A 26,846-nucleotide genomic window follows, 5' to 3' on the forward strand; every position below is an offset into this window, starting at 1 on the left:
CAAACCCCTAAAGGGAAGAAAAATGGAATTAAAATAAAATCTCTGGAACTAAAAGCAAGAAATTACAGAGAAAATAAAAGCAGTTATGCATAAGGAGTCCTAGTGTACTCATTTGGTAAAATTTTAAGATTGGTACATATATGACATACTGTAAAACTTGCTTTAACACTTGTCCTTCGTGTAAACTATTATTTCCCACAAAGTTCAGAAGGGAGCTACAACTCCTTTTCCTCCACTTTATGTGCTCTCTGCCTCAAACCCAGCCCATCAGACATGCATACAGGTAGATGTGATTCTTGTGCAAGGTAATTGATTGAGCTGAACAAAGGATTCTGTCATTCACCAGAAAGAATATGTGTTATTAAAAGGAGTCATGAGCTCTCAGGCAGAATAACACCAGATGGCAAAGCTTGGAAAAAGAGGTGGAGATAGGTACAAAGCAGCAAAGTACAATCACTATAGCACACATTTGGACACACCAAGGACCATACCACGCTCTAGTGTGGTTAACACAATAATTCAAACTCTCTGCAGCCTTCTTGTTTCTAACCATTTTTTAACGCAGTAGCACCCCCACTAGAGGGCAGGAAAGGGCACAAAGAACCAATAGAATGCTAATTTGAGTTCTTCAGGTTTTGATAGTGAAGGATCAGGATTAAGAAACATTTATTTTATTCACAGGGTCTGTGGTCCTAATTAACATAAATAATGGAGAATGGACCCCACTGGAATCCCAGAGTCATTTTTGAAAATTCAAAATTCTGATTGTGTGACGGACTCAAGCTTTTCCTAGCAGTTATTTTATTTGGTAAATTCATTCTTTCTCTTGGACTCTAAAAATACCTTTGAGCAAGCTCTCCTATGCATGTGTGCAAGATCACTCACATTTTGTGACAAAATGTTAATTGAATTTATTATAACACCCATTCACTCGAGGAAAAAGGAAACACAGTAATTAAAAATGGGATCTACAATTTTGTACTTTTTCATAGACAAGTCCTAAGATTTAAGAGTGGACAAAGTTTTGCTGCAAACAATATATTTATTCAAACTCAGCATAATATGTAGTCCACTAGTATCCAGGTATGACAGGAATAAAAACAAAAAGAAGCTAAAATTTCACATTGATGATTTTAGAACTGACTCCAAGTTAGTCTAAATATGAAATGTATGTGCAGCCTTGATAGATTAAAAACAAATAGTCTCCTTAATTCAAGGGTTGGATTTTTTTTTTTTTTAATCTGTACTATGTGAGCTCTTGGAGAATTAGATTTGCTGCCCTTTCGTTATAATATGCAACTGCTGTTTCTATTCTAGGGATTTATCATGAGTTAACAGCCACACTGTCACATATGGTTGCCTTTCCACCTAGTACAGTATAGGGTTAAGTGCCTATTGATTTCTGTGACTGGGTTTATTTTAGGTCAAATGTATTTTATCTAAGAGGTCAAAGTGTGGCAGTGCAGCTATGGTCTGGGTATTCCCAGCAGGAGGAAGGTGACAACATACTTTGTTTATAGAGCCAAGCATGAAGAAAAACTACAATTAGCTTTTGCTGCTTGTCTTCAAAATCTGCATTTGCATTTTAAATTACATTTTGGTATATTCATTTTCATCTTTTCTTTTGGCTTTTAAAGCTGGAACAGAGACTCCTGACAAAAACACTGCTTAAGATTGGCACTTATTGGGGGGGGGAAACACATCCACGTGATTTTTTTTTTCTAAAATATTCCTTTGAGATTAGTTATTTCAGAAAGTCATGTTGACAGGCAGATGGAGAGAAAGATACAAGATGGTTTCAGAGATTCTAGGAATCTCAAAGCCTGGATTTCCATTTCAGCATTTCAGTTCCTTGTGAGTCAGTGAGTTTCTCTAGCTTACTTTATTAAAATGTGTAATATAGTAATATATATTAAACTTGCTCTCCTGTTACATGCTGATATTACATAGTTCACTATGCTAATAAGTTTATTGAAGTCAAATCAAATCAAACTTCTTGTCTCTTAAACCCCTGTAGAGATGCTCTTTCTATAAATTTGTTAAGTTTCCTATGTTCTTTCTCCCCTTCGTTAGCCCAGACTCTTAATTAGCAATAGCCCTCTCCCTAAGTGATCACTGGGTATTAAATTTAAAGCAAAACAGAAATTCACATGAATCGGATTGTGAGCTCATTCTCACTTCCTTGAAAGGGGCCTATGGCTCCTCATTAAATGAGCAACACACCTGACATTCTCATGGACCCTTTGGTCAATGATGTTAAAGATGGGTAAACCAAAAAAAAAAAAAAAAAAACCCTTTTTCATTTTATTACTAAAGAATAGACACTGAAAAACTGAAAATTGAACCAGATGTCAAGGGAAAATAGAAAAATAGTACAACTGAACTGTCAGTTTTCTGTATTAACATGGTAATATACTGCTATCATTGAATTGAGTGGACTTAAAGGTACTGATATTGTAGGATGTTTCTGATCTCTAGTTCTAGAGAATTATAATTTTCTATATCTTATTGGTTTATGTCTGTGTACATCCTGCTCTGTATTTTTCTAGCACACAAGAAAGTGATAGTTTCTTGTGCAATAGTAATGAAACCCTTAGATTTGAAGCACTTTTACATGCATTCATTAAAAAAAGCATATTGAATATAAAAGGCACTGGGGGCGCCTTTGTGAAAAACAGAGATAAGACTTCTGGTCTGAAGGGCTTACATTCTAGCTAGCAAAAGAATCAATAAGTAGGAAATAAATGAACAAAATCATCTCAGGTATTACAAGTGTTATGAAAAATAAAAAACAGTGATGAACTAGAGTGATGTGGGGAGATGAGACTAAATTAAATTGAGTGATCTGGAAGGCCTAACTGAAACTGTGAGGCATGAGCTCCATGACAAGAAATAGACAACAATGAAAAGATGTGGAGTCAGACAGAGTTCAAGCAAAGGGTACAGCAAGTGCCAAGATGCTGGCACCAGGAACCAGCTTGACATTCAGAGAAGCTACTGTGGCTGTTAAATGGTAAGGAAAAAGAAAAATGGAAGAGGATAAACTGAGCAATAGAGGCAGGAACCACATTTTTAGGTTATTAGAAATTATGGGGCTATCTATTTCTGTGAAATCACCCTCCCAAAACTTAGCATCTTAAAACAACAGTTTTATTTTGCTCACTGTTTGGAAATTAAGAATATGGAAACTTCTTCCAGGTAATTTATCTCTGATCCATGTGGTATTACCTGGGGCAGCTAAAGCTGGAGCCCCCACTTGCCAGGGGATTTCTTCATCCATGCCTAGTGTCTCAGTGCTCACTGGCCTCTCTCTCTGTACATGTCATCTCACATTCTAGGGTCTCTCCAAGCGGCTTGTTCTTCCCATAAGATGGCATCATGGCTGTCTCATGGTACTTACACTTCTTACATAAAGACCGGCTTCCCTGGAAACAAGCCTTGACCCAACCTTTAGGCCTTCTGATAGCCTCCCTTGGAAGTCTCTGAATACTACATTTGCCATCTTTGTTAATCAAACAAGGCACTAAGGTCAGCCCAAATTCAAAGGAAGAATTGGACACTTCCTCTCTAAGGGACGTGCCAAAAAATTTGTGGCCATCTTGAAGCTACCACAGAGGCCATGAAAAATATTCTGCACTTTATTCTGACTATAATGGGAAGCCATTGGAGACTTTAAAATATGGAAATGACATGGTTTTATTTTTTTTTTTTTAAGATAATTTTGGCTGGCAGATAGAAAATACATTGAATGTGGACAAGAGAGAAAGGGCAGGAGACCAGTTAGAAGCTAGTACAGTTGTCTGGATGACCTCTAATGGAATGGGGGCAGAAGAGAAGGAAAGGAGTAAGTGAATGTGGAAGATACTGTGAAAGACTCGCAGTGGGATAGGTCAGGCGGTTGGGGAGAGAAGAAAAGAAATCAAGAAGATTTTGAAGATTTTGCTGAGGAGCTGGCTTGTTGATGGTACTATTAACTGTGACAAAAAGAAAGAGGTAAAACTATTTATGTGTCTTATATAATTGTCCCGATAGTTTTTGAGGCAGCTATGTGGTAGGCCTTATCATTCCCAATCTCTTGTCAGATGAGAACAGTGAGATTCATAAAGAAAAAAATGGAAGGAGGTGGGGAAGAGGGAAGAAAGGCAGGGGAGGAGGGAAGGAAATGAAAGTAGAGAGACTTTCCTAAAACAATTAACTAGATAAGGGGAGAGTATGTCTAGAATTAGTCCTGATATTTAGTCAACACATATTCCCATTATATAACACAGTTAACTGTCAATAGTATAATGAGTTTTAAATTATTTATTCTTTTTTTAAACCTATTCAAAGAATAGTTTCCTTTGGGTAAAAGAGAAACAGAATAAACACACACAAAAGTTTCGTTCTTAATAATTACGGAATTTAAACAGTGAGACAACTAATTCTCTTCAAGGATCCCTACATTTAAAGTCAAGTTGATTTTGATATTTTATTTGCTAAATATCACCTACTACATATAAATATTTTTAAAGTTGAATTAAGAATCAAAGTGAATAGAGTAAAAGTGTGATCTAGTAGAAAGGTTCTAAAGGCTTTACTTATCGTTTATGCTTTTGATATTAAATAACTATATGAAAATTTAAATTCCGTGCTTCAATGTCCTCCTCATCAAAGCATTATTACTTTTAATTGACATGTAATAGATATGTAATGGGGAAAGTATTGATAAAACGTTTTTATACACTTTAAAAAGTTATATAGTTCATTATTTTGAGAATTCTTCACAAAGCAACATTAAAATTTTAATTTTAATGCATGAGTCTATTACTAAATTTTAAAAATCCAAAATAACCCAAGACATTATGACTCTTTTTCAGTAGAATCCTTTTACTGCTATTCTTCTAAGCCACACTAATCAGTTTGCAGTACTTAACAGACTTTTGTCAAATCAGTCATCACATATGAAACTCACAACACGGGTAAGAAACCAAGCGTTATAGGAGAATCTTAGCCACCAAGACTGAGACCTTTACTACAAAAACATAACTATTAGTCAAATCTTGATAATCACTGATAATCATTTCTATCGTCCATGCCCTTGCTTTATATTGAATCGTTTGCCAGTGTCAGCACCTTCCATTTGGTAAGAATCTGAGGCACTGTGCCCCACTACCTAACACACACACACACACACACACACACACACCTAGATATCTTTCTATCACTCTTAGCAATGTTCCTTTTCCACGCATGAATATTAATTGGGCCTGTTTCCATTCTGGGGAAGCAGAAGGGTAAAGGAGTGCTGACTGAATAATCATTTGGTGATGTGGTGTGAATTTTATATTCTTCAGCAGAAATAAGCCTGAAATATCAAAATTGCCTGGAGATAGATAGATAGATAGATAGATAGATAGATAATTTTTTTTTTTTTTTTTTTTACAAAGAGTCTCCTATTGGATCTCAAAGTTGTGTTGTAGATAGAGGAGGATGAAAGTAGCTCTAAATACAGAAAATCCAAATCCTTTCACTATTTGTTTTGGAAAACTGATTTAACTGATTTAGAAATGCTTAGATAAAGGTAGGCTGAGAGAACTCTGCTGAATGTTTAAATAAGCTTCCTGATTAATCAAAGATTGAAGTAATGTTTCTGAGAAATTGCAGCCAAAAGACCTTTGGACTTAAACGCAAGCAAAATTTAGACATTCCACTCGTGTCATCATTCTTGAAATTCAAATTAAATAACAAATGTTCCAAAGCATAAAATTCCAAATGCATTTTCTTTCTCCTCAAAAAATATCTTTCTTCTTCAGATGTCACTAATTCTGTTAACAGCATAAGTATTCTCATTTTGCTCTAAGTTTGAAACCTCAGCCCCTCCACTCACACTGTAAGTCAGTCCTCCCATCCCAGTACTAACCAGGCCCAACCCTGCTTATCTTCCAAGATCAGACAAGATCAGTTGCATTCAGGGTGGTATAGCCATAGATGTGAGTCAGCTCTCATGTATACAACTGCTTTGTTCTCAGACCTTCCCAGGCCTATGATTGTTCCATTCACACCCACTAACTCATTCTATATGGTCTCTTTGCATATTAAAAATCTGAAATAAAACATGGTTGTTACATTTTTAAATAACCTTTCAGTATTTACCTATTGACCACCAAATATAATTTAAAGTCACCGGCTCTCCAGGTCAGGGCAACCTCTTGGATATGTGGGGAGCTGGGCAAATATTTTGTGCAGAGCTTCTATCTATATAAACAGTTTGATTTAAAATGTATTAAGAATTCATAGGCCCATGTGAGGTAGAGTGATTTATTGATAAAGGCTTAAACCCATAAGTCGAGAAGATGGACTTGTTTATTATCCAGTCGGTACAGATAAAGATTCTTCATAGTGTCCAGGCTCCATTTCTTCCTGTTCAGGTCTGGTAACCATCTTGTCATTATCTTTCGATGGTAATAAGGCTTCATTTTGTGCTAACAGGATTAATTCTCCATTTCTTGTTTTCACTCTTGACATTCCAAGAATTATTGCCAGTTCCTGACCTAATGTGAATGCAAAAATAATTATATTTTTCTTATTTTTCCCACTGAGAGAAAAAAATAGCAATGCCGTTATGACTCACAGGGCCGAGGCTCTTTGGAATATGTTTGTATTGATACAATATAAATCTTCTTGCCTCTGCAGTTTCCTAATATTATTTGTATGACGCTGGTTACATCAATAATAAGACTTCCTCAGCCATCACGTAACCCATGAACATTAGTTTCCAATGACTTTCCCAACGCTTGTTACTGTGCTTCATGATGACGGCCTCAAAGCAAGTCTTACCCAGAGTTTGCAGGAAAATATTAATGACAATTCACTTTTTGGTCATGTTAAATTTACTGTTCTGAATTTTATCACATAAATGTAGAATAACACACCTTTCGTTCATTTCTTTTCTTAAATTCTTTAGGCGATATCACTTCATTTCCAGAGTGTGCTCTTTTTCAATGCTGACCATGCCTCTGCCTCCTAGACACCAATACCACTAGGGAAAACAAGAGAGGGAACTGTGGGCAAAGTAATGAAGCTGACCCATTCATGTAAAGAATGTCCATCCCTCTCCCAGCATGCCTGATGGCGAGCCTGAAAGAACATGACATCACCTCATCAGCTGGAGGCAAATGAGGACACGATTCAGAAGGGGTGAACAGTCTTTCCTAATACGTATGCTCTGATAAATGTAACTTTAGATCTCATTTCTGCAATAAGGATCAACTAATCTCCAAATAAAATTCCTTGGTGAATGCCTATGGAATATTTAAATAAACAAAATATGAAGGATAGATGAAATGTCATCTTTCATTCTTGATTTTTTATTTTCATCAAAATTACCTAGTGAATTATAGTGAAACCATTTTTATTCATCTGTCTGGAGTACACACCATCTGACCTCTGTAGACTGTTTTTTCCCACAACTGCACAGACTTCCACTTAAATGAAAACCAAACAGTGATCTGGTTTCACCTTCCAGTTTGAGTGACTCACAAATGATTGTGAAGGCAACTGCTGATGTTCTGGGTCAAGCTGACCTGTTTAACTATCTGTAAATCTATTAGGATACAGTTATCTTCCAAGATTGCATGTAGTATGGTGTAGACACCTTTCAGAAAAGGTGTCTGGAAAGATGTCAGATGGAGTCTGAGTTTCACGGAAGCTGGTTGTTTTCCCTCAGTTCCTAACACCCATTCTGAACTATGAGAGGAGGAATACTGTATATTGAAATGCATCTGTTGTACAACTGCTGAGTTCAGAGTACTCTAGCATGGGGCGGGTAATCACACAGATGGTGTGCTTCTCAACCAAAACTGCTTGCTGTTCGATGCCACATTCACAGAGAACATGTAAATACTTGGCACAGTTGTGAGAGTTTTCGGAGGTGTTATATTCATTTAGGGAGTTACAGTGACAGTGGTGACAGCTTCCCATTTTGGGCTAACAGGATTAATTTTTTCTTTCTTATTTTTACCCTTGCCATTCTAAAAATTGCCACGATTTCCTGATCTAACTCGAATTGGAAAAGAATTGTGTTTTTTATTTTCCTTATTTCCTCCCTTATTTAAAGAAGGTTACTATACCAACAAGAATGTGATGCGAAGGGACTGGATGCCCAGGAGAATACTGGCCTTGAGTGTCACAATGGTGTTTTCAGACCTACATCGTGGTGCCTCCCCACACTTCCATAAATACCACCAGCAGCCAATGGTATTTTGATTTTCTTTCACTCTAAACTTATTATAAAAAGCATCAAGCTTTTAAATATATATTTTCTATGAACATTCACTTGCTCGTCAACCTATTTTTTAAATACATTATTAATTGAGGGCTTGCTGAGTATAAAATATAGTCAGTCTGTAAGTCTCTCTCCAGGATCTGAGCGTCCCTGTCAAAGAAAGAAATTTACGGAAGTGACATGGCTAAGCAGGTCTAGAAAAGGCAAGGGTTGAAGCCTACTGGAAGAATAAAGAGAAGATGAAAAAGACAGCAATAAGTGGCACTGATATCTATTGGTGTCTGGAAAATTGACTGACAGGATAAGGTGTCATAAGATATAGGTCAAGTTCAAGACTTTTCCCACAGAGAGCATGTATCTGAGCAAGCAATTTGTGTGGCTTGTCACCCTTACTGTAGATAAAGGTATGGCTATTTAAAGGAGCAACATAGAGATGGACACTAGGGAAGGTTAAAACGACACAGTAGCTCTCTTAAATGAATTCAGAGCCCAGACAAGGATGTATACCAATAAACATAATATGCCATCAATATGAAAATAACCAAAGACTGGTAGAAACAATAGTGTAATAGAATTGGAGGAAATAGCATTTACATTGGTCTTACAAAATGAATAGATGTGTGATGAACCAGATGTGTGACAAGGAGTAAGAAAGAAAAGCAAAAAGTTTCAAATGCTCATTCTTCCTCATTCTGTCACACATAGAATAGTGGCTGGCACATAAAAACCACTCAACAACATTTACTAAATGAATGAGTACACAAGCATTTTCTCAGTCCATTGAAACCTTGCTTTCAGGCATATCCTGTGTTTGGCTCAAATAAATTTTGATAACTTTTTTAATAAAATAAAAAATAAATAAATGACTATAAAGGAAGATTTCATGAAATTTAGTAACATATGACTCAGACTTCAAGGATGTACTTCATACTTGTAACACCATGCTACAGACTGCATTAAAATGGAAAATTTACAGAAAGTGTTTATAAAATAAATAAAAACTAATAAGATAGGAAAGAAAATTGATTAGGAGGTGAGTTTAGAAAGCCAAAGGGAAAACAGGAAAGGAAAACTATCAGAAAATAAACTTGGCTTAAAATAAAATTAGTTGATTTTTGTCAATGCCATTTAAATGTTTTATATATATGTATATATATATATGTATATATATATGTATATATATATATATATATACATATATATATATACATATATATAAAACAGATAGAAAAATAAAACGAAACTAAAAATACATTCTTGTTTCTAACATCTAGAGAGAATCGTTTATCTAGGTACAACTACTTATCGACCCCTTGTTGTACATATTGTAAGACATGTACACTAATATTTAAGTCAAAGTGGGCTAATACTCTTCTGTAATATGTTGTTTTTCTCCTAATTAGTATATTGTGGGGAAGGAGCTTATGAAGAAAGTGAAAAGTATTAGAAATAATTCTCATTTGATTTACCACAATTTTCTGAAATATCTAAGAAAATTGGAAACTTCTAGAAGTAACTTGTAGTTAGTTCTCCTGGAATATTTTTAAAAACACATTCATTATTCGACTGACAGTGACTTAAAGCAAAACAAAAAACAAACTTAAAAAAAAAGAAAAACCTTCAGTTAACTCTTAGCAAGGAAGCTGAAGCAGGCAGCCTAGCACCAATGGGGCAGCTCAGTGGCATCATCAAAAGCTAAGGCTTCTTCTCCCTGCCCTTATTACCCTCCATAGCATGGTGCTTTGCTTCTTCAAGGCCCCAAGATGGCTGTCTCAGCTCACCTTCATGTTCGCACTGAGGCAGGAAAAAATGAGGGATGTGTGGCACTAACTTTATCTGTCCCTTTGACCAGAAAAGCAAAAGGTTTCATAAACATTCCATCCCACTTCCCCCAGCAGGCATCCCTACTTTTAATCAATCAGAATTGGGTCATGTGTCTGAGGAATTAGAGAATACAATTATTAAGATTGACTTTAATCAATGACGCGTCATTGCTTGGAGCTGAACACATGGTGGTACCAAACAAATTCAGGGTTCTGTTAGCAAGGAAGGAAAGGACAAAGGAAATAACTTGCCTGCTATACATAATATTAAGAACTATGAACTGGTTCATGAAACCTACCTAACAGATTCAGAGGTGTATATCACATACATCCCTTCCTTTAGTAAAGGTTCATGCTCCACCTGCAGAAGCCATCTGCTTATTCACTAAAATGCACACAGGTCTCTTTGCTCCCCGATACTGTTTTCATCTGTGCACCTCATACATGGGAACAGGCAGTACCACACAGCTTTGCTTTTAGTCACACTATCACTATTTACTGTTCTATATGGTCCTCTGAGGGCTCCTTTCGCTCTACGGCAGCCAGCCCAGGAGCAAAATACGGCCTGCTGCTTATTTTTGTAGTTTTATTAGAATACAGACATCTTGTTCAATTACATATTGGCTAAGGCTACATTTATACTTACTGGGACAGAGACCATATGACCTTTGTTGCCAAAAATATTTACTATCTCAGCCTTTAGAGAAGAAAGTTCATCAACCCCCGTTCTACATGTCTATACAGCTTTCTATGGCAAGGCTGCACTCTGTATATCTCTTGTATCTACATGACCACAACCCTGGAGACATAGAGGGTGCTCGACAAATACCTTCTGACTGACGGAAATGAAAATCAAAGGACTGAGAGCTAAACTCTAATATGCTAAACTCTAGCATAGTGACACATAGTTTGTGCTTCATTAATGATTGTTGAATTAATCCAGAAATTAACTAAGTAATTAACTAATTAAGGCAAAATACCCCAGTACTTAGAGTGTGGGCTCTGGTTCAGACTTCCTGTATTCAAATGTTGTGTGTCTTAAGCAACAAACTCAAGCTCTCTGTGCCTTAGTAGCCTCCTGCATAAAATAGAAATAACAGTATTTAATGACCTGTAAAGTACTTAAAGCAATACCTGGCACACAGTAAGGTCACAAAAAATATGAGTTATTCATAACATTGTGAACAAGTCCTTCAAAATATAGGGTACTACTTTTCTTTCCTTTGTGGCATATCTTTGAAGCCATTCTGTAAAAAGACATGAAGAGAATCAGGAACCAGTTCCACCTTTTCCTGGTGACACTAAACCAAGTTTGAACTGAAAAGAGATTTGAGACAGATGTTGCAGATGTTCCGAAGAAGTAATTGCTAGTAGCAGGGTCAGAGAATAAACTAGCAGGCACTAATTGTGGGGCGGAGGGATGGAGGGGACCAGAAAGTCACAAGCATGTCAACACAACACGATTGAACTCTGTTTCCACTGATGAGAAGTGCCAGTGCCATAGACGTGAGGTGAATGGCAGGAGAGTGCTTTCATTGAACTGTCAGCTAATGAAGTGGTGAGAAATTAGCAGGCCCTGTGATTTACACGCTAATTCTGCCTAATGCCACCTGGGGGCTTCCTGCAGGCAGAGGCACAGAGGAGTGGAAAATGGTGTCCCCCAGCCAGCAGCCAGCCTGCACTGCTATTCTCTCTTTGCCAAGCAACACAGCAGCCCAGCTTGTTCCCATTTACTATTCAGCAAGCAGTTGGCAGACTTCCCTCCGAGCATGGGCAAGCCTCAGCTATAAGAGCAAAATGAAGACAATGAAAGGAATTTTAAAAGGCTTCCACCTTTTTGCACTTTCTGTATGCTCTCTCTCTAAAAGTTGACTCAGCAGGCAACCCACTACCTTTTCCGCAACCCTGCCATCTCCCTTTCAACACAAGAATAAGTCAGTGGAAATGGTCACTGTAATCAATGCTCTCTGTGAAATGAAACTCAGAAATAAGATTGGTGAGACATAGCATCCAGGAGCTGTTATCACTGAATTTATCATCATTATTTAAAAGTTTTTTTCTATAACTTCAGCCTGTATTCATCTAACAAAAATGCAGCTCTGCCCACCAGCCTCTCTGCTCCCTTGACTCTCCTGTTATGAAAGAAGTAAGAGTTCTCACCCCAAAACACATGCCAGGGGAAAGCAGGAAAGGACTGTCTTAGTCCGCTGGCATCTTTCAGGCAAGAAGCCAAGTCAGCACTGAGGAAACAGTGTATGATTATGTAGAGAACTGCCTCCGTATTACAATCCTATATTTCCTTGGACATCCTCTGGACTGTTGAATGAATAATGCTGTACTTCAGCTCCCCCTGGTAAGCTAGGGCTGATTTTAAGACCATTAGGAAGAGAGAGAATGTTACAGTCTTCTCCGTTTCTCTAGGGTCACAGTGTAATTGTGCGGTGGGAGGAACGGGGCCCTAGAGATGGCGTGACAGCCACTTCTCATTACCTCCCACTTGGTTCATTACATCTGTAGACAGCGATTGCCCATGTGTGGATACTTCCATTACACAGAAGGATGTAATGTGCTGTAGACCTCGAATGGCTTTCAAAGGAAAAGAAGGCTGTTTATTCCAGGCACATACCTATCGTGTTTCCAGGGGCCATGCCAAAAGAATGGAAAGCGACGTAAAGAATAGATAACTGGTGATCAATGCAAAAGAACCTGCCCCATGCGAACTTACACCCAGTGAGATATTTATAGGTGTGCATCCCACTAACACATAATGCATCGCGCAAAGAACAGAACCCTTCACTTACTAATCTACCAAATTTGACTTTAACAAGCAGAAGCACTTATTCGGGTATACTCTATGTAGACTATTCTGTGTACCCTCCCAAAACTGGCATTCCTCCTATTGTCTGTCTGTCTGTCTCTGTCTCTGCATTCTCTTCACACACACACACACACACACACACACACACACACACACACACACACACACAGATACAAAATACAAAGACCTATTTCATTTGCAAAGGTGAGTCCTGGGGAACTATGAAATACAAATATGTTATTTCATGCTTTTCTCAGGTGTGTAAAAAGCCCCAATTAGTTTAAAAACTAAAGGGAGGTAACAAGAGAGAAAAAAAATTATAGAGAATTATAGATTGTTAGAATCAAGGATGAATCTTAGATATTATTTATAACAGAAATTCTCAGACTTTTTCCTCAAAGAAAAACTTCTCCCCCAAAAGTTAATAAGAGATACCTAGAGAGAGATACCCATGGTAAAATAAAGCTGGGATGCTATATGTGAGGATTTACAATCCTACTATTGAGAATTTACAATCATGTCAGCTATTAAAGGTTCTGAGAATTCCTGTTATACGTTTTTAAAAATCTATTTAAAACTCAGTGTTACCCTAATTCATTAATTCAAGCAACACTTTTTTCTTTTTTAAACTGCAATATTTTCAACAATATACTATACTAGGGGAGATCTTGTTCCGCTATAGTCCTATTGTTTTCTATAGATTTTCTGTATACTAGTAATTCTCAAATCTTAGCATGCATTAGAATCACCTGGGGTTCAAATCCTCAGATTATTCCGTAAATAGGATAAGTCTCAGGAACATTAATACTTACCAAGCAATCCTAATGCAGAGGGCCTCATACCCGTGCTGGGAGATAACAATTCACACACGTGCTCTTTATCTGAATTCATCAGGGATTGAACTACACATTGTTAACAAGAGAACTTGACAGTTAATAGGTCGAATGTCTGTAGCTTTCGCTCTGAGGGTTGGCCAAGTTCATCATGAATTGCAAGAGCTTTTTGAATATAAAAATGAACGTTCGCCTCTACAAATTTACCAGGAATGATGGTCCATTTACCTTTACACCTGGCTTTAAAAGTACAGCCTTTTTATTCTTTGACTCATTTACTCACTAGATGGTTTCACTCATCTAGTTTTATTAATTTATTCATTCAACAATTATTTACGAACCATTCTCTATCTGCCGGGCACTGTATGAAACACTAGGGATATCAGTGAATAAAAGAGATAAAATCTTTGCTCTTGGAGGCTAGATAAGAGGAAGGTAGATAACAACAAAAAAATCAACGTAATAAGTAAATGACATAGTAAATTAGAGTTAGAAGGGGATGTGTTATAGGAGAAACAAAGCAGGCTGAGGGAGATCAGGCATGTGGGTGGGCAGAGGGCTGGAAAAAGGGCTGCAGTTTTTTAAAGGGCAGTGGCAATATGACTTAATAAAAAATGATATTTGGACAAAGTCTTGAAGGAAGTGAGGGAGGTGGCCTTTTATGTATGTAGAGCCAGAGTCCAGGCATAAAGAACATCCAGGGCAAAGGCAGCTGCCTCATGAGGAAAAGGAGAGAAGAAGAGGGGGGCGGGTGGCGGAAGGAGGGCGGTAGTAGGAAATGCAGCCTGAGAGGTAGCAAGGAGCAGATGGCCTAGGTCAGGGCTTGAATTTCTACTCTGAGGGAATAGAGAAGCCACTGCAGCATTCTGAGCAAAGAAATGATTATCCGATGTATGTTTTTAAAGGCTCTGAATTTATTTGACAGAATTTATTCACCATTGACTAGGTATCTACTGATATGCTGGGCACTGAGCATGGTGCCCAGTATGCAAAGATGAACTGACTTCACGTCCTCAAAGTGCTCATGGTCCCTGGGCCTCTAGAACAGCTTGTTGCTTGTTTGCGTATATTTAAAATCTATTGTCCTTGCCCCTTGCATAAGCAGCCCTCTGCTCAGTGCTTATTTTGTGATCTCAGCATCCATGTGCACCCTGTCATAGACTAGAGAAGGAAGACCTCCGTCAGATCTGTCAGGGGGTTCAGGTGCCCAGTCGGGCCCTGAACAAACTGTGTGGCCTTTAGCAAAACTCTAATCCCCCCTTTTCTTGGCTTTTCCATTTGTTTACACAATTCTCTGCAGAAATGTATTTGTGTGGTCTGATGAGATAACCAGCACTGAGAACTGTAGGGTGTAATGGAAAACTGACAATTTTAATTTTCCCTCAAATTATCATACTTTAAAATAAATAGAGAGTCGAGTACATTCTCCAGCTATTCATTCTGGCAGCACTGCCTCAGCTGAAGACAGCCTACAAGTTGGCAAGCCAGAGCGAAGAGAAACTTATCCTAGTTCCTGGAGATAAAACCTGCTAGTTATCAACAACTGAAATTCCGAAAGAGGGTCTTCTGGAGAAGAGCCATTTGCAGCAACAATCTCAGTTTATCTTGATTGGCTCCTGCTAACTTCTGTTGAGGAAGGATGTGAAAAGTCACATTTAATTTCAGCCTCAAATATTATCCTAAATGATCAGACTTGGCTTGCTCACCTCACCTGTAAGTTATCAATCGATGCTTAAGAGATGAAACCTCCATTCTGAGGAAATGGAAAATAAAGTGACATGAGGAAAGTCATTCAGGAAATCAGATTTATTATTGTCATGGCTGTGTTTGCCTTCAATATACATAGGCAACCTTGACGAACAGCAACACCATTTTTTACCAAATGCTTGTGATATAACCTCACCAAAATCAGAGATTTGGCAGGCCGTTGGGAAAAGAGAAATGCAATACAATGCTATTTCAGACTGCAGTCTGTGCTGAGCTGAACTACACCAGATGTTTTTCTTTTGTCTTCATTTAATGGTTTCTCTGAATACAATGTCTTCGCATCACTCAAGGCAGCAAAATTTATAACATACTAATAATAGCAAGATGCTTAGCTAAGCAATTCTGTCTCTGAGTATGTAATTATATTTTTAGAGCTTTAATGTTTTTTCTTTCACCTTTCTGCTGTCAGATTTTACTAGTGGAGTAAGGGAGAATCAGGAACACAAAAAATCTTATGTAGGTTAGCATGATTAATTTTTACTTAAACGGTAAGAAATAAGCTATGCTACTTACCCTTAACCATACTGGTTACATTGGTTATATCAGTTACGAGCTCAAAATGAAGGCAAGTTGCATAGGAAGCAAGAAATGCAACCCAGAAAGAATTATAAGTGTAAAGCTGCTTCTTAACATTACTGATGATTTACTTTTTTAAATTAAAAGCAAAAGTATGCCTTTTTCCCTGTTCAGAGATTCTTGAACTTCAAATTAACAGCAAAACATGTTGCTGCACCTGCTCTGCCATTCCCCAGTCCAGGATCAGTCCGACTGCAACCTTCTCAGCTCCCGCTCTCAGGCAGCTGAGCATGGATGAGGAAAAATTCCCTAACTTTGTTTACTGGCACTGTGAAAATTCTATGTTCTCCAACATCAGCTGGGTCCTCAATGCAACTGACAGTGTTTTTATTTGTCCCCAGTCAACTCTGTTTCAGATTTCCTTTACAGCTGTTTCAAACTATCAACATGCTCAATGATCCACTTATCTTAAGTAGATGTCCTTGTCCATGTATCACAGACAATATCGAGGTCCTCTCTATCCCCTCCACCTATAGCCTGACCCTGAAGGACACCCACCTTGTCCCTCCCTTTCTCCCACCAGAGAAGAATTATCTCTTCTAACCCTCAAAGTTACCATTTTAGAGAATACTGAACACCATCTCCTGAAGTGTCTTCTGGGACACTTCCCTTCACACTTCCATGTCTTTAATTCATCACCCTCTGTTCCCTGGCTTCTACCTTTTAGTCTACAGATTCGCTCAACTTTTTTCTTATCACCATGCACACATACGCATGCACATGTAATTCTTTAATCATTTCAGCCTCTCACTCATGCTGCAAATTGCCTTGTATAGCAATTAGCTATTTACATGACAGTTTTCAACTGGTCCAGCAGTTTTTAATCATTGTTGTGTCACAGACTCCTCTGAGAATCTGATGAAAGCAATGGACCTTTTCCTTGGAGACATGGAAAAGGTATGTACGCATGTACACACACACACACTCACAAGTTGTACATACAATTCCAGATCGTTCAATGACTCCCATAAAAGATATTACTGCCGCTCATGAATACTTTGAGCGTTACTCCTCCTCCGGGCACACGGGAGAATTACACTTCCTTGCTGATGAGATCAGTCACTGCTTTGGCCAATGAAATGCGAGTGGAAGTGATGTGTGTGAAAGCTTTAAGAGCTTGTACTCCACGTGCTATGCTTTCTCTTTTCACTCTGCCACCGAAACAGCTGGATTCCAGAGAGACTACTCTGTCAGCGTGGGTCCTGGCAGGAGGAGGACACAGACCACGGCATGTAGCCAGTCTGACGGACACAGAGAGTGAGTGAAAAATAAATCTAGTTGCTTAGAAGGGCTGCAACTGGGGATGGTTGGTTACTGTAGCATAACTGAGGCTATCCTGCTTGAGAGCAGAGCACTCTCCATTAGATATAAAATAATCTAAGTCAGAAAAGTCCTTTCTAGGCGAGTTTAAGCTACCCTCCTTCCTGTCTCTAACCAACAAACTTTCACCTCCGATGTCTATACTTCCAGTTCTCTCTATATATAATACTCTTCCCCTGCTTCCTCATCCTACGGACAACAGCTTATATGTTACCTCCACAGAGAGGTCCTTTTAGCCTTGTTCCCACCCCACTCTGGCCCCGGTTACCATCATCCTGTCTACCACTAGTCATGTATGTCTTTCACAGAGTGCATCACAAGCCCATAATGATCTTATTTATTTTCTGTCTCTCAAGTTCTGAATTTACAATGCCCATATTCTTTCTATCAACAATGATTCATAAATAACTAACATCATGCTGCTTTAGCCACATACGAACTTAAGGAAAGGGAATACATTCAAAATATGGAGTGCTTTAATTTGTTTAATATGATGATAAAAATAGAACCCAAAATGTTCCAAGCAAGTCACACTTTAAACACTTTTCTAAACTATGTTAACGAAAGAAAGAGCTCTAACTAAAAATGTTGGGCAAACGTTCCAATGTTTCAATGCGCGTCGAGAACAAACCACTGAACCTTGGGATTTACCCAGTAACTATTAAGAGGTCAGCTTGACATTTTGGGTTCTTTTCAGATAGCTGTGGCCAGCAGCACTAACAACCTTTGATCCCAACTTAGTTAAATAGTAGTTTTTGTAATTCACTGGCATAGATTTCTTGGTTTTTTGTTTTGTTTGCTTTTTTCCCCTTATACTCAGCATACGCGCCAAGATCTTACTTCATAGTGACAGTAAGAATTAGTCCTTAAGTTCTAGAAAGTATTGAGTGGCTAAATTTTTGTTATACATGTAGGAGTATAGGCATAATACCTTGTCACAGAATAAATAATTCATACTTGTTCAATAAATGAATAAAATTACCAAAAATTTGTTAAATTTGACATTATTATATATAAAATCAATATCATAAATGATAGCTATTCCTATTCTAATTTTAACAGTTAAAGATTTAGTCTTCTTGTTTCATCTGCATGTAAAACTATTGTTTTAAAATTTTTATTGCTTTAAAATTTCAGAAATGCTTGACTTAAAATCGATAGGTAATTTTTCAATTTTTATTGTCTTTAAAAAATGTATTAAAAAGCCTTGATATTCAATAAGAGATTCAGAAGTTGCAATGCTATTCTTCCAACATATAATAAATTCTGAAAAAATATTTACGAGAAATCTACACCTCTTCATATATTCAATTTCATAAGCAGAAAGTCTGAGGATCTTTCGGACTAATTGTTAGAATAAAATAAACTCAAGTCTTGATGAGAAAAACCAAACAAAATGTTTTAAAATTGCTAAGAAGCTTAGTTTGAAAACGAAACTAAACTTAAGTTTAGTTTGGTTTTTCATAAACTGTTTTTGTTGTTGTTGTTGTTATTCATTTTCTTTAAACTTTGTCACTGTGTACGTTGCAAAGTAGTAGCCCTTAAAATGTTGAGCGTATCCACTACCCTAACTGTTATGTATCATGTGTAATTGGTATTTGACAGCTACATTTTTCTACTTATATTTTACAAAACTCTCATGTGCAACTTTAAAATAACATGGATTTTCAGGTTGGGATGAGATTTTCTTTCTTTTTGTTTCTTTTTAATGAACTAATTTTTAAGAGACGATTACCCTCTGCCACTGTTTTGAGTGATCATGGATAATGACATGGGCCTTAATGTCTTAAAATGGAAGAAGCATCAAATGTGTGTGTGCAAACATTTTCACTCAAAGAGATATATTTTTTAATTGTTCTACATAAAGGCAGATCATTTCTCAATTTCTCATCCCTACCACACAGCCTTCAAAAAAAATTACAAATGCTTCTTTTCTGTTCTACTGGGGCACTTCATCCAAATGCGAAAATTCCGCTGAAATAGTTGCTATAGAAATTCAAAGGGGATAAATAATAATGAATTATGCCAGCCAAAACTGCAACTGAAGTAGGGCAGTATCGAGGTTTATGTTTAATAATACTGAAATGCTGACTCTATTTATTCTTGACTTTATGTGTACTCCAAATTGAATGTTCTGAGTCCCAAACTGGAAGGTCCTTTGCTACTGAAAATAACCCATCTTAATAAAAATATTTTAGCACGCATTCCAGATTAGAAAATCAGTATATGCCAAGAAAGATTCCTTTGTACAAAAATAGCAAAACTTAATGAATAATGGATTCAAGTGATGCCAATTACTTTTCTTTATTTTATACAAAATTTCTTTATATGAAATTTAAAAAGTGAGATTTCCTACACAAAATTTGCAGACACCTTGGCTCCCAAGAATAAATGCTTCTTCAGGTTGATTCACGTCTTATTTATTTTGCTAAGGAGCTTATTTTGAAATAGCGCTCTGACAAAATTTAGAGTTTTCATGATGTTTATTAAAAAAAAAATCATAAATTAAATCTCCTAAAAAACATTTGGCTTATTTAGGGATTATATTTTAAATACCAAATTATTAAACATGAGGGTGGCTATCTAACTTCTGATCTTGCCAATTAAGTTTTATAAGATTTTAGAGAGAAAAAGTTTATCAGTCATCTTACTTAAACATTGGAGTTTTAGGGTAAAGTTATTTTAGCAGATTGATACACCTTGTGTTCTAAAACCAAAATTACCCTATTTTTTTTTAAAAAAAATAACACTAATATACTCATTCATATTATAAAATTTAATTCTTAGTTGTGAATAAAATCAGTGCAACCAGTTTAAGAGAAAGAAAGTGGAGAAGGAAGGAATGATCAGGGAGGAATCCTCTCTCAGAAAATATTTTAGACAATTAATAACTTCTCTACACCTTTCTCTCTGAAAATAGTGATCTTTATGATTTCTATAAGACTTCTATTTTATCATGCTTTAGCAACACTATAACTGAAATTACTTAAGAAGCAGTTATGAATTGTGGAAGAGGATGGGTTATAATATTAGATAGGCAAGATTTAAAAGCCAAGCTTTAACATTTACTGTGGACCTTGGTCAAGATTTAATACCTTCAGCCTGCTTTTTTCATCCATAAAATCATAAGGCACTTATCCTACAACAAACTGAATTTTATATCAATGCTCCATTGAAATTATCTTCATCAAGGTCACCAATATCCTCTTAATTTTAAAATCTAATAAATATTTGTCATATTTGAGCTTTTTACAATATTTGACTGTTTACCATTTTGTAATTCAAATTGTTTTCTTGTTTGCTTTCTGTGATCTACCCTTTTCTGCCATTTTTCTTATTTTCTGGGTGTTCATTATCACTCTCTTTCGCAGACTCCAGTCTCTCTGCTCTTAACTAAATGACCTCTTCTCCCTCTGAATTGTCTTCCCAACAAATTCCATAAAGCACTGCTCCTTCCCATGGCTTCAACCACCACCTATATACCCTGACAATTGCCCTTATGTGCCTCCTTTCCCGACTTCTGTCTCAAGCTCTAAGCCCCCTTACTGCTACTGCACTTTGGACAACTTCACTGATTGTTCTATTAGTACCATTCAAAACTTCTACCTACTCTGACCAAGACAGAAATCTAGAACCTATCCCAGATTCCTTGTTCTCCCTTATTCTGTTCTCATATCTCCCCAGTTTATGAAAGCTTATTGAGATTCTTTCCCTAAACTATTTTTCTTATTCTTTCTACCACCACCTTTTTTCAATTCCTTATGTTTAGATCAGTAAAATAACCTCTACATTATTCAGAATAGGCGAAACGTTGTAACAAAGAACATTTGTAACAAATGTGGTAACAAAAATCTCAGTGATTTAGCACAATAATGACTTTTTTCCTAGCTCATGTCACAATCCAGTGCAAGTTGTTGGGCAAGATCTTCTCTATTAAGCAACCAGGCTCCTCCCATCTAGTGGCCACAACATCTCATCATGGCCTGGAGTCTTCTGCCAGACCCTCGTACCTGGCAGGCAGGTGAAAGAATTGAGAGGGTGGAGTTTTGTTATGGTCTTAGTCTACATACAATGGGAGCAGGGACAGAATAAATGCCATTAAAACTCTCATTCAAAAAGGGAAATAATGGCAGACAAATAGTGTGCATTAGTCCATTGCAATTCTGAAAACCTGCTTGGCAGGATCTTTGCAGTCCCCTACCCTGGGAGAGAATTATTTGATTACACTTTAATTCTGCTCCCTGGGAATAATTTCCCTGTTCCTTTCCTCCCTGGCCTTCAGCTCTAAGGAGTCCTCACTGTCAATTTATTCCCTCTGGGCACAGCTAAAATGAGTGTTACCAAAAGTTTGCAAGCCAAAGGTCATCTTACAAACCAAAGAGTTAAAGGTACATTTAGTCTGACATTTTGGAATTCTTGGTGATACAAGTTCTTCAAAAGTTTTGTAGGTTTCTGTTGTATTCGCTTCCATCTAAAATGCTCAGACCTTTCTTCTCTCTTCTTCTTCCCCTTCTCTCTTTAACTGTAGCTAATTTGCTGCAGTTATTTGATTACTGTTTCTTATTGAAAAGCCACACCTTTAATCTGATCTTTGCCATAGAACTCAATCACACTGACCAACCAAGAAGTTTTACCGGCCCTTTGTGCCTCCATTTGGGATCTGGAAGCAGAGACTTTCCAACCATTTTTCATTTCAAATCTTTGGACTCTCTCTATTGTTTCCTATTCAGCTTGAAAACTGGCCAGTTTTCTTCTGAGAACATCTCTTTTTTTGAAACACTTTAACAAAGGAAGCCAATAATAGCTATTACACGTGAACACTCTAGTTCTTTTAAAATACTTCTCCAAAAGCAATGGTTCTCAAAGTGTGGTTATCACAACCCTGGGAATCCCAGAGATCCATTTAGTGGATCCATAAGGTAAAAAATACTTTAATAATAATACAGGGAGGTTATTTGCCTTTTTTACTGTGTTGAAACTTACATCAATGCTACAAAAATAATGGTGGGTAAAACTGTTGGGGCTTTAGCACAAATCGAGGCAATATTACTAAACCATGTCATTGTATTGTATAATATTTGCCACCATGTACTTAGAGTTAAAAAAAAAAAAAGCCAATTTGGCTTAAGAATGCCCTTCACGAAACAATAAAAATTATTTACTTTATTAAATTTCAACTCTTGAGTACATGTCTTTTAAATATTCTGTGGGACTAAAAGGAAAGACCACATCAAGTAGTACTTCTACATACCAAAATACAGTGGTCTGCTGGAGGAAAAGCAGTACGCAACGGTTTAAGTTGCAAACTGCAGTCATCTCTTCTTTATGGCATGCCATTTTTACTTGAGAGAACAAGTGATAAACAAAATATGGTTATTCAGACTTTGGTATTTGGCAGTCAGTTTTTGAAAAATAAATGAAGTGAGCCTGTCACTTCAAGAACAATCTGACAGTATTTGTTGCCAATGATAAAACGTAAGCTTTCAAGTAAAAATTAGAATTTTGGAAAATCTGCATCTACCGCCATAAGCTTGACAGCTTCTGAATTCTTAAAGACTTTTCTGAAGAGTTCAGTGGTGATGTTAACAAATGTGGTTTTTAAAAAATATATATTGAAATGTGCCAATGATATAATTCACCAAAACAAAATTTTCAGAGCAACCAATGTAAGATATTACAAATTTGTGTATAGGTAAAAGATCTCTTTAAAGTGAAAGTAAACCAATGGATTTTAATGTAATTTCATGTGAAAAGTTCATTGGTATGGTTTCAGATTCCATACTGCAATCGTCTTTTTAAAAACTTATCATTCATTGAGTTATGTAGTATCAAAGAACATTCACGATTATCTGAAAAGGCTATTCAAATACTCCTTCAAAAAGAAGATTGGTCTCCTAATAAGAAGTACCAACATAATAATATAAAAAATAAAATAAAATAATGAAAAATAAAAATAAAATAAAATAAGTACCTACACATCTGTGTGAGGCCAGATTTCTTCATATACTTTAAAACAATGTATCACAAAAGAATGATGAAGAAGCGAGAATCCAGATGTGTTCTATAAAGCTAGACAACATAGTTTTGCAAAAATGTAAAACACTAGTCTTTTTACTAAATTTTTTGAAAATACAATTATAAAGTATGTTGTGTTAACATAGTGAATTTATGATTGTTTTCAATTCATTAATGTTTAACTTCTCAGTTTAATTTTAATATGGTTATTCTTGCTAGATATAACCCATAAACAAAAGCTTTTTGTGATTCTCAAGAGTTTTTAAAAGGATAAAGGAGCTCCGAGAAGAAAAAGGTTTTGAGAATCACTGTCCTAAGTAAGGGATCAGCTAACTATGGCCTACAGATAATATCCAGCTTCTCGTCTGTTTTGTAAATAAAGTTTTATTGGAACACAGCTACATCCACTTGTTTACATATTGTCATGACTGTTTTCATGCTGAAATAGGAGAATTTAATACTCGTAACAGAATAGTATTGCTCCCAAAGCCCAAAATATTTACTATTTGTCCCTTTACAAAATATATATATATATATACATACATATATATGTATATATATGTGTGTGTGTGTGTGTGTGTGTGTGTGTGTGACAACATATATATGTATATATATATATATATATATATATATATATATATACCTCTCCCCTAGAGCTTTTGTTCTCAAACCTAGCTGTATAGTAGAATCATCTGGAAAACTGTTAAAATAATACTAATGCTTCTTCCCCTCCCCCAACATATACAGATTAAGTCAGAATCTCTGGGAGTGGGGTCTGAGCATGAACAGTTTTTAAAATTCTCCATGTGATTCTAATATGGAGGGGGGATTAAGAATCACTGTCCTAAAGCTATAAGAATGAATCCTGCCTTTCAAGTTATTCCAGCAACAGATTATTCGAGATGTTTTCCCTTTCAAAACATAGGTTACTGCATTTTGTTAGGGCCTTCACTGCCTGCTAAGTTACTGTCACATTTGTTTTTGTTATTACAGCAGCACCCCACTGCTAAGTACACATTTCAATATTAATCCGGATAAGCTATCTCCTGTAACAAACAATTCCCAAATTTCAGAGGCTAACACAATAAAGGTTTATTTCTTATGCAAATCATAGTGCAAAGTGCTTTGGTAGAGGTCTTTGCTCCTCAAAGGAACCCAGTTGCTTCTAGCTAGAGACTCTACCCTCCCTCAGAGCCTTAGAGCAGGGGTCCCCAAACGCCTGGGCCTAGGACCCATACTGGTCCTTGGCCTGTTAGGAACCAGGCTGTACAGCAGAAGGTGAGCAGCTGGCAAGTGAGCAAAGCTTCATGTGTATTTGCAGCTGCTCCCCAGTGTTAGCAATACTGCCTCAGCTGTCTCTCAGATCATTAGGCATTAGATTCTCATGAGAGCATCAGTCCCTGGTGCCAAAAAGGTTAGGGACCACTGCCTTGGAGTACACTGCCGGATCCCACCACATCCAGCCAGCAGGTAAAAAAAATAGAGCATGGAGGATGGAGTGGAGGTGTTCTGTGAACTAGGCCTGGAGAAGGCATATAGAACTCTTATTGGCCAGAACTTAGTCACATTGGTCACAATTCAGTTTAAAGAAAATGCAAATGTAGCCTGTCTTTCTGCCAAAGAGGAAAAGCAAAAATGATTTCATGAACTAGATTTATCCAGCCCAATCACTTTTCTTTCTAGTCTTGCATATTGAGTACTGTAAACTAACCCCATGCCCCTTATGGTAGGCCGAATATGGGCCTCTTAGTCCCCAGAACCTGTGAACATTTTACCATACGTGGCAAAATGGACTTTGGCAGATGTGATTAATGTTAAGGACCTGGGCGGTGGAGATTATTTTGGATCATCCAAGTTGGCTCAATATAAACACATGAGCCCTAAAAAATAGAGAACCTCTCTGGACTATAAGCAAAGAAAGACGTGAAGATGGCAGAAGGGCCCAAGAGATGCAACGGAGCTGAAGAATAATGGAGAAATTTGCCATGAGCCAAGAATGCAGGTGGCCCGCAGAAGCTGGGGAGAACAAGGAAATGGATTCTCCTTGAGAGCCTACAGAAAGGAAGAAAGCCCTAATAACAACTTGATTTTAATCCAGTGAGACTCCCACTGGACTTCTGACCAAAAGAACTGTAAGAAAATAAATCTTTGTAGTTTTAAGCCACTAAGTTTATGCTATTTTCTTACAGCAGCAGTAGAAAATAAATACACTCTTCTATGTTCTCACTGATGTCCATGATATTCCCCCAATTTAAATAATTGGTTGCTTTTTCTCTCGAAATTCTTTACTAGCTCCTCATTCATTCATTTAATTAATATACATGAAGCAACTATAATGTGTCAGGCATGATCCACCAAGATTGCTGCACTGAGTGAGGCAGGCATGGTTATTACTTCAATGAAGCTTAGGGAATAGTAACCACAGGACACAATCTAAACTCTTTAGCAGTCATTCAATGCCTATATGAACTAACTCTAAACAACCCATAGAACATCATCTCTTGACATTTCTCAATGCCAGAAAAAGAAGAAAAAGAAAAAGACTTAAAAGTCTTAATATAATGTATTCATTAAATTTTTCTATGATTCCATAGTATTCCATGGTCCATTTAGGAGCATCTCTGGCCACAGTATGCTGTTCTGCTCTCCTTACTCCTTGTCCACCTGAAAAACTCCTACCTCTTCCTTAAGAGTATCTCAAATATCACTCCAGAAAATAACATCTCTCCTCATAGACTCCCTCCTCTACTTCCTGTTGCAGAGTTTATACATTCAGTTTGGTACTTATTTCACTGAATCACAACTGCCCCTTTTCCTGCCCTCTTTATGGCTTTTAACAGATTCAGAGAGAAGTTCCTAGTACATTTACTTTTAAATAAAAACCGGGAGCTCTTTCATTCATTCATTCTCTCAAAGTAAGTTCATGAAAACTCGTACTTCACCAGAGCTTAATTCTGCAGGAATATCAATAGCACTATAAAAACCCCCAAATCGGAAACACAGACAAGCTTCTAAAAATCGTTTGCAATATTTTTCCCAACATATATCTCCTATCCGTTTCAAAGAGCATTTTTCCTGGAGAAACACAAGATGGAGAGAAACTATAAAAATTCTACCTGATGGCAATCAGACTGCATATGGCTACTACAAAACTAGGATTCTACATGTTTCTCTTTTAATATATTTCTGCAATTTACTAAAAATTTGTGATGGTGCATAGTTCCTTTAATTTCAACATATACCTGCAACAAATTCATAAGTTTATATGAAATATTTCATTTGAATGGATTTATTCCATCTGCTTTTGAAAACTGGAAGGAAAAAATCCGCCTTTTTATAAACATTTCAAGTATAGAACATTAAACATATTGTGAAACTTGTTACAATTTATTAACTTTTTCTAGAAAAAGAGACACTGGTCTGTTTTATGC

At 36.8% G+C, this 26,846-nt stretch overlaps 1 long non-coding RNA gene across 2 annotated transcripts in view; it reads right to left on the reverse strand.

Annotated features, from left to right (window-relative positions):
* Window positions 1-6,283: 6,283 nt before the first annotated feature.
* The window catches only part of LOC120591194 (uncharacterized), a 162,883-nt gene continuing 142,320 nt past the window's right edge, over window positions 6,284-26,846 (reverse strand). For both annotated transcript variants that reach the window (XR_005649861.1, XR_005649860.1), the window contains 2 exons: window positions 6,912-7,018; window positions 6,284-6,530 (listed from right to left, as the gene is read on the reverse strand). This is a non-coding gene — a long non-coding RNA (uncharacterized LOC120591194). The remainder of the gene's footprint in view (window positions 6,531-6,911; window positions 7,019-26,846) is intronic.

This window comes from Pteropus medius, unplaced genomic scaffold, assembly GCF_902729225.1.
Source record: "Pteropus medius unplaced genomic scaffold, Ma_sr-lr_union100, whole genome shotgun sequence".
NCBI classification, from domain to species: Eukaryota; Metazoa; Chordata; class Mammalia; order Chiroptera; family Pteropodidae; genus Pteropus; species Pteropus medius.